Raw genomic sequence first — 8,669 nt, 5'->3', positions numbered from 1 at the left:
ATCAGATACAAGTTCATTGTTCTCTGTCTTCATTGACACTAAGCTAAATAGAGGCCTTCAAGCAATTGGAAATACTAACCAGTTTCATTGTAAAATGCCAGAGGAAATTCAGCAGAGCTCCCATACACAAAACTAAATTAATGATTCATAAGGCTGCATAATTAACAACGCTAAGTCAAAAAACTGTGTAGCTGAGGAAGCACATGCAGCCTTCCCTTGGCCTCTCATTTCACATGTGATTGCAATTAGATAAGCATGCACGATTTCACAAACTATGCTGCCCAATAGGGTATGGCGTGCTTTTGTACAATCTTAGATCTGAGTGGCATATCTATTTCGTTCAAGAACAGCAAGTGCATAAACTTCTGTTTGTTAAGACTTCAAAGCAATGCTGCTTGCAAAACTGTGGGCACGTCACCGTCAAAATGCACCCCTTGCAACATCATATAGAGAAGCACAGGCATATTTTATTTCACCTCCCCTGAACCTTTTGATTCCAGAGGAGTGTAAGCAGTGCTGCAGGACCTGAGTCTGATCTCAAACCTGCCCCCTACCTGGCCTGCAGGAACCTCCAGATCTATGGAACAACCCCTAGGAGCAGGGGCTCCTAGGAGCTTGAGTCTCAGTCACACGTATCACCAAACTCACCAAGACCATTCTTTAGGTAAATGCTGTACAAGGCTTTCTGCTCCTCTCCTAACTCCACGCATCCCTGCTGCTTCAAAGCTGTCTCTTTCTCTGGTTTTGTGCCATGCTCAAGTGCTTGTTCACTGCAAATCTTGACTGCATCCTTCACAACCTTTGCGGAAGGAAACGAAATCCTGAAATGCATGCTGAGTACATGATATTTTCTAAGGCTCTTAACTCAGTCAAATAAAAGCCAAAACCAAGACATTTTGCAGCTACGGCTATTTCAATGCCAAATTTTAACATACAGGCCTCAGCCACTCTGCTGCAGAACTGTTCAAAAGAAAAAAGGCTTTACAGAAGGGAAAAACAGTTTTCCACTCTCCTCACACTCACACATGGATGAAATGTTTTTGCTCAAACTTTCCAAAAAATCCACCTTTGAGCCAAGCCCAAGGGCTGCATTTGAACATTTTTAAAACATTCTGCATTAATGCTTTAATCATGTGAAAAAAGTCATTTTGCAAGTACTAGTGTAGTCGTGGATAATTCTCCTGATGTCAACTCCATTTCTCCCAGTTTACACTGCCTTGAGACCAGAATCAACCCCAGTGCCTACAGAGAACTAAGAGAAACTATTACTCCTCCTCCAACAAGAAGTTATGAAGATGTATCTATCCAGAAAGCATTAGGTCTGTATGTATAGTAATAAAACAAGCGGCACCATAAAAGAGCAGACCAAAATGCCCAGCCCTGTAAGCTTCATAACAAAACTTTCATGTTGCAAGATGTCTGAAAAATGATGAAACAGGAGCGGTCCAAAAGTATTTGAGGTTGGAGAGGAGAGTGGTTCCCCATCAGTCCTCCTGGGTCGTGGTCAGACAGGTCTGAGAGTGGCATGCAGCTGAGCTCCAGGGCTGCCTGGTGACTCTGGTCACATGGAGACGTGGATTATGCAGCTGCCCCTGCATCTGCATATCCCTGCTCAGCTGGTAGATTAGGCATAGAAACCAGATTGGAACTGGCTAAGAATGGCAAATTACCCTTTTGTGGTAACTTGATTACATCTCATAAAAGTAAAAGCAAGCAAAACATCACGTGGTAATCACAGAATGATAGATAATCCGGAGTTAGAAGGGACACCCAAGGATCACTGAGTCCAACTCCTGGCTCCAGACAGCACCACCCTAACCCAAGCCCTGCGTCTGAGAGCACTGTCTAAATGCTTTTTGAGCTCCAGCAACTCAGGGCTGTGCCCGCTGCCTTGAGAAGCCTGTTCCATGCTCACCACCCTCTGGTGCAGAACCTTTTCCTAACACCCAGCCTGATGCTCCCCTTCCAAGACATGTCATTCAGTAATTTCTTTGTAAAGAAGATGGTACAGAAGAGCTACAAGAGGTCAAGTGTTTACCTCTGAAGAGGCAATGACTGAAAAATTCAGATACTGCACAGCGCTTGAACCAAAGCTGCCCTGGGATATACCCTTCTTTGGGTATTACCAAAGTGAAAGTTGCTTATGTTCTGTAAATAATGGGACCTAAGTGTTCCTTTATCTTATTATTGCTTCCAAGGGAAATAGGCAAGTGCGTCCATAAAGGAGAAGATAGGAAGAAAGAGGGGAGCTCACTGATTTCTTCTTTTTCCAGGGGATTGATTCTCCTGCTTGTTTTACCCCTACACACACACAAACTTCTCTGTTTAACATCATCAGTATTGTAAATACTGAGCTTTCTGCTACAGCTCTTATAAAGCATCATAAAACAAATTCTTGTTTGCCGTAACTGCTCTCCATAAGAAGCTTCTAGCTTTCAATACGTTTAAAAACTTGTTATTTTTTATTACTGGCTACTTGGTACTCGGTCCTCCTCCTCACTCTTAAATTATTTGCCATCCTCCATGCTCATTTCTAGCAAGCTTCAGCTTCCAGTACAAGAAATTGAACTATTTGATTAAACGAGCTCTCAAAATGTAACTTCCTGTTCACCTTCTGCTCTGTTTCACTTTGCTTTGCTTACAGATATACTGCAATTTTATGGCCCTGCAATAGTATGCTTAAACAGTGTAAACCCCTGTTGACTATGAGGATTTCTACCTCCTTAATTTTCACTGTAGAGTCTTCTCTCATTTTTCCCCCTGAAAAGAAATATTTCCTCCCTTAGAAGTCTGCATCACTCTGCTATCCTTTAATCTCTCCCAAGAGGACACTGGGCTTAATAATTATATTGAAATGTCTATTATTTAGGATACTGGGAGTACTTCCCACTATCTGGGGCCTCCCATTCCTCTGAGCAGATCTTTGCCAGCTAGCTCTGTATTTATATCTAACTAGTTCAAAGCACAAGGACTTTGTCCCTCCCACCCATTGAGTTATAATCAGATGGCATGTCTTAATTTTGACTCATTCACTTTGTGCATACATAGTTTCCAGAAAGAGTAAGCGAGGAGTTTCAATTTCAGTGCTGTTCCTATAGCAAATCTTAGTAACGATGTTTTGAAAGGCATTATATATGCTAGACATCATAATTCAAACCAGTAAAATTAACTCTATAGTTCAGGATTAAAACATGAGGAAAATCAGCTTGAAAAAGTATTGTGCATTGTGAACCCCAAAATAAAGCCTGGCATCTCTGCAAGTTACACACAAACACAAGGAGGTCATTAAAACAAGAACAAATTAGTCAAAAAATGTTTGCATTACCATTGTAGTTTATCTCATTTTATTCTAAGTGACCCTTATTATGGCTTTAATATGCCCTCTTGTATTGTGGGGTGTATTCCAAAATCCTTAGGAATTCCCAGACCCCATTTTAAGAAGCTTGCTGTGCTGTCATGTAAAAGAGCTCTTCTGGATGCTGAAGGCTGTTGGACATCACAGGCAGATTTCTCAGCCAGATCTACAACAAATTCTTGCAAGCTTTCATGCAAGATGGATACTGTGCAGTTCTCTGCTCTCTGATTGCAGTGCTGTTAATTCAAGCCAACAAAGGATTCCCACTAGCTAACAGAAAATAGGCTTCAATTCAGCTTGGAGTGAAAACATGAGAAAGAATCTCATTTTCCAGTTGGCTTGGGCACTGACCCTACCTTTATCCCAGTGCTCAAACAACAGAAAGGCAGAGTTGTCATCTTTTTTCTTCTTCTCACTGGATTAAAAGGGAAATAATTGAAGTGAAACAAGAATTCAGCTTATCTATGGGTCCTTTGTTTTGTCTAATGCTACATTCATTCTATCTGATTTCATCAAATCCTACAAGGATTTTATTACCCTCTTATAGCCCTGCTACAGAGCCAAGTAGGCACCATTAAGTCAGACTCCTACTCCACAGCTTTCATCTGAGCACTGTTTAGATTTGCAGGGAGAAGCAAAGAACAAAAGAATTTTAAATACACACGTGGAACAACTAACCTTAGAAATATATATTATGATCACTCTGCAACCACAATATTGTTTCATTGTGCACGCTGCTTCCCAACAGTTCAGATGTCAGGGATTTATTAGCTACCACAGTCTTAAACACAGAAACCTCTAAATCAGAAAAGGTATCTTTATAGTGCAGCGTAGTAAAATCCAGGCTGGGGGAGGCTGGGGCTTGGGGCTTTTGCTTTGTTTTTCATTTATATTTTTTTAGCCATTCCATCTCCTAAAATACAGCACAGTCAGAGATGCACAGCAGCGACTTGCCTTCTGCAGTCTGTGTAGGCACTTCAGCTCAAAGTGTTGCTCAGGTGTGTTGCTCTTCTGCTTTCCTCTGCTAAAGCTGTTAAGAACCAGGTAGCTGGAGGAGGAAATCCGTGCCTGTTTGAAAACAGTGGAAAAGCAGTTTTAAAATGCATTTGCTTTCAAAGTCGATTCTGTTTCTCTCTGTTGTAAAACACAACAATTGAATTAGATCATTACACAGATAAGGAAGATGCTCAGTCATGTTTGTTAGATACAGTGCCAGCCTCTGACAGCCAATGGCCCAGACATATACCCATCACCCCCTCTCATCCCTCTTACATTTCTGCTTCCTCTGACACTGGAGTGAGCACAGATACTGTAGTAGCCTAAGCCAGTACCCACGTACCACATCCGCTTCTCCCTCTTGATCGCCTTGCACACATAACTGCAGTGCTAAGACCTCCTCTCCCTGCTCAGGATACTTCTAGATTAAGAAACTGGGTTCTAAACATGCTTCTGAAAATAGCTTGTTTTAACAACATCTCAGCTTCTACCTTTCACTTCATGTAATTACGACTTGTTTTCCACTTACTGCAAACTCCGAGCTTTCCAAACCTCATATTCCTGCCCTCTACGATCTGTTCAAATCATAGAAATGTAGCGTTAAGATTTGCTTTCCCACAGTTATTTAATATTCACTTTTAAGATCCCTCAGAATCTCATCTCTGACTCTCCTTATTTTTGTCTTTTAGAAGCTTTTCACCTCTGCTGACGCTCCTTCTCACAGAGCAGTGCCTAGCACAGCTAGGATTTTCCTTTTGCATGTTACCCACATGCACTCGGTAACCATTTCAAACTGATAAATCCACCTTCAAGACACACCTTTATTTTGATGCCAAAATGCATCTGCATTTCAAAACAATGACATGAGGTACCTGTGGGACATCAGTGACATCTCCTTCATTAGAAAAAGTTTAAACCTGCAGTTGATGCATATCACCAGTGATCTACAAATCTTGCTGGCATTTGCCTTCAGACTTTGCCCTACCTCCTTCCTATTGTTTGTGCTACCCTTGTGCTGCCTTTTCATTTTCATCATGTTCTTTGAGACAGTCTTCAACCCACTTGCAAAGGTTCCAGGAAAAGATGATACAAACCCTAGCTGTGACCTTCAAGCACTATTACAATGTTGGTTTTTTTTACTGTGGGTCTACAGAGGGCCATATCCAACACAGTCACACCATCTGATGCCACACTGTGATGTAGATTATCAAAGCACAATCCGCTGTAATTTAGATCCGTACCTTTTTAAACATTCCATCAAATTCCAGAAGTAGCATCCTCAGCTACTGAGAAATCCCTTACTGCTGAGATCTTGCTGCTTGGCTGTTGCCACAGTTTATATATAACTTCCTAGAAGAAGTGCTGCTAGTGACTTTAGTGGGTTTGCTTGCAAGGAAAGGTGACAGGATTAAATTCAGGCTGTAAACACTTCAGTACCCTCTAAGACTACATTGGCCTGTTATTATTAGAGCATTGTACTCAGACAGCAAAGACCTGCATCTAAGGATACTAGTTTCTATTTCCAGCTCTATGACATTTATTTTTATTTGAACTTATTTAAAGACAACACCATCAAGCCAGAAACAAAAGTCAGGAAGGAGGTGGAAGTCCACAATGCTCAAGACTCCAGACAATGACAGGAAGCAGCCCGTGTTTTGAAAGCTCCCCCAATTCCCTTACAGATTACCTCTACTGAAGCCCGAAAAGTGAAATAAAAATATAAACAAAACTCTGCAAAGGGGAAATCCTCTCGCATTCAGATGTCAGCGGAGTGGAAAATTTTAAAGAGAATCCAAGTCTGGTTCATTATGTTAGAAAAAGATTATTTATATAAAAGCAGGAATTGAACAACGGCACGACAGTAAAAAGACATGTAACGACTCAATGCTCCACTTGGAGAAATCTCACTGTCTGCTTCCAAGTAAAACTATAAATCAAGAAACAAAAAAGCAGTTGATGTCTTTGTGATGGGTATATTAAGAGGATCTTAAGTGTTTTCAAAGTTTCTATTTTAGAGCCATCTGAACGCTGCACACGGGTGTTTTAGGTATATGAAGCCATACATTTCATCTTTGATCTCCATAAGGAGATAAAAAAACAACACAAGAAAGGCCTTCAAACTTGGCTAAGGTTGAAGAGCAGCACAAAAGTTCGAGCAGAATCCAACTGCTCTGATCTCCAGAGATCAGCTGCAAACACACCAATAAACAGGATGGAAGAATACTCTTTTCAAAGGAGTATTACAAATGGCAGATTAACTGTGCAATATGTTACTGTGTTCAGGAAGATGAACTGGACTGGAAAACAAAAATAGACAATCATAGATGATGCAGTTACATTAGAAAACACTGGGGAAAAAATGTCAAGGGGGTATTATATTCTTTCACTTCAGGTTATAAGAAGAATACTGACAGGATCTGTGAAAGAACTTTTCCTATAAGTAATTACTGCAGAGCTGTCCACAAAGGAGCACAATACACTCTATATTATAGGCAATTTGTCAATCTTGCTATAGCCACAGCTGCCTTCCACGCTACAAGAATTTTGCAGGATCTTCAAAGTATGAGCTCAAACACACAGTCTTGCATCCACAACAAAATCCTTCCTAGGGAGGACTAATCAAATGCAAGGCAATTTAGAAACACGGTCAGTGAGAACATCAGAAAGCATCAAATACAAGGAAGGAGTTTGTAAGGTGGCCACCAGCACCCCGAGGACTGGAATAAACCACCAGATGTGCTTCCCATCCAGCAGCAGACAGCATCAGGTGGCAGCAAGCTTCAGTCCTCATGGATTTATCCTGGATTAAACCTGGCCAGCGAGGCATGAAATGCCTTCATCGCTTGCTTCCCCCAAATACCTGTCAACTATTCTTTATGTCTTGGCTTTTTTTTTTTTTTTTTTTTTTTAACATTTCTTCTGAAATGTGAAAAGGAAGCAAAAAAAGCCACTGCTTTAATATCTTTCTTTTGTTTTCCTTAAAATTTAAGCTCACTGCAAAGCACGACCAGACGTGCATTTATCACCACAGTGTGCAGATGTGTGAGTTGATAATTTGGCGCCCACTTAAGAGAAGGAATTCTGCTTGTTTTTTGTTCCACTCGTTAGTCCAAAACCAAGTGCAAAGTTGCACAATCGTCCAACTTTGTTGGAAGAGCAATATTTATAACTAAGATTCACAGAAAAGAAGGAAAGAAAACAGTCCTCCTTACTGCTAAGTGGCTATATGTTAAAACCCAAGAGTTCAGCAGAGAACACATTGCCATTCTGCTGTCCCACGCAGGTTTCTTGCTCTTCCAAGTGGACTCTGAACTTCATATATTTCTTTCTCCCCCTCATCCCCCAACCCTTGATGATAGCATTTGGCAGGAACTTTTAATTAAAAAAAAAAAAAAATCCAGACTGCTTTGTGCTACTCCAGCAAACCTCTCTGGGGAAATGATGTTCTTTGCTCAGCAATTCCTGTTCAGCACAGAGTGCCAACACGAGGAAAACAGCTGGAGCGACTTCCTATTCTCCACTCAGGCCTGGTGGCCTAGTCCTTACAGAAAGAAACAGAAAGAAACAGAGGCTGAAAACAAGAAAGAATCATTGACAAAGAAACCCACGATGACTTCTGTAAGATGTTATTTTCAGCTCTGTGTTTAAATAAATGCATTCACTCTCCTGTAACACAGAACATATTAACAACCTCATCCAACCACTGAGCCATGGAAAAGGCTTTCCACCAAGTGGCAACCAGAACTATAACTTTAATGAGAAAAGTCGACCTGTTGTAAAGTCTGTGCAGGAATGGCCTGGGCTTGAGCAGCTATAACGTCTGAACCTAAACACAGCCTCCAAAAATAACGGAAATGCAGAGCAACAGATGCTGGTTCTGAATCACCACCTGACTGATGTCTCAAGGTGAGAGTATACATTTCCTAGGCCAGATATGTATCCTAAGCCAAGTGACCCAGGAATGCTATCTTGCCATACATCACTGTTTTATCCCATTCAGCATTTTTTGTGAAGAACCTCCTACTTACTCCCCAGAAAGCCCTGTCTTTCATTTGAAGACAAATAATTTTCTATCTTGAACACCTGATCCACACTGTGGATCCCCCAGTAACTCCACTAAAACCTAGAAAACAACAAGTAAGGCTTGCATTATCTTCAACTCTTATGCTTATATCATCCTTGCACTGGGGAGCAGGGAGAACTTGCCAGGTGGGGCTGATAATTATGTGGCTGTAATCCTAACAGCTGTCGCTCAGACACATGAGGATATTGTCCAGTTTCATCTGAACACCAAGAGATTTACTTTAAATCCCTTTCC

This window comes from Tetrao urogallus, assembly GCF_951394365.1.
Source record: "Tetrao urogallus genome assembly, chromosome: 5".
Classification (NCBI taxonomy): Eukaryota; Metazoa; Chordata; class Aves; order Galliformes; family Phasianidae; genus Tetrao; species Tetrao urogallus.
Note: the sequence above shows the minus strand (reverse complement) of the source record.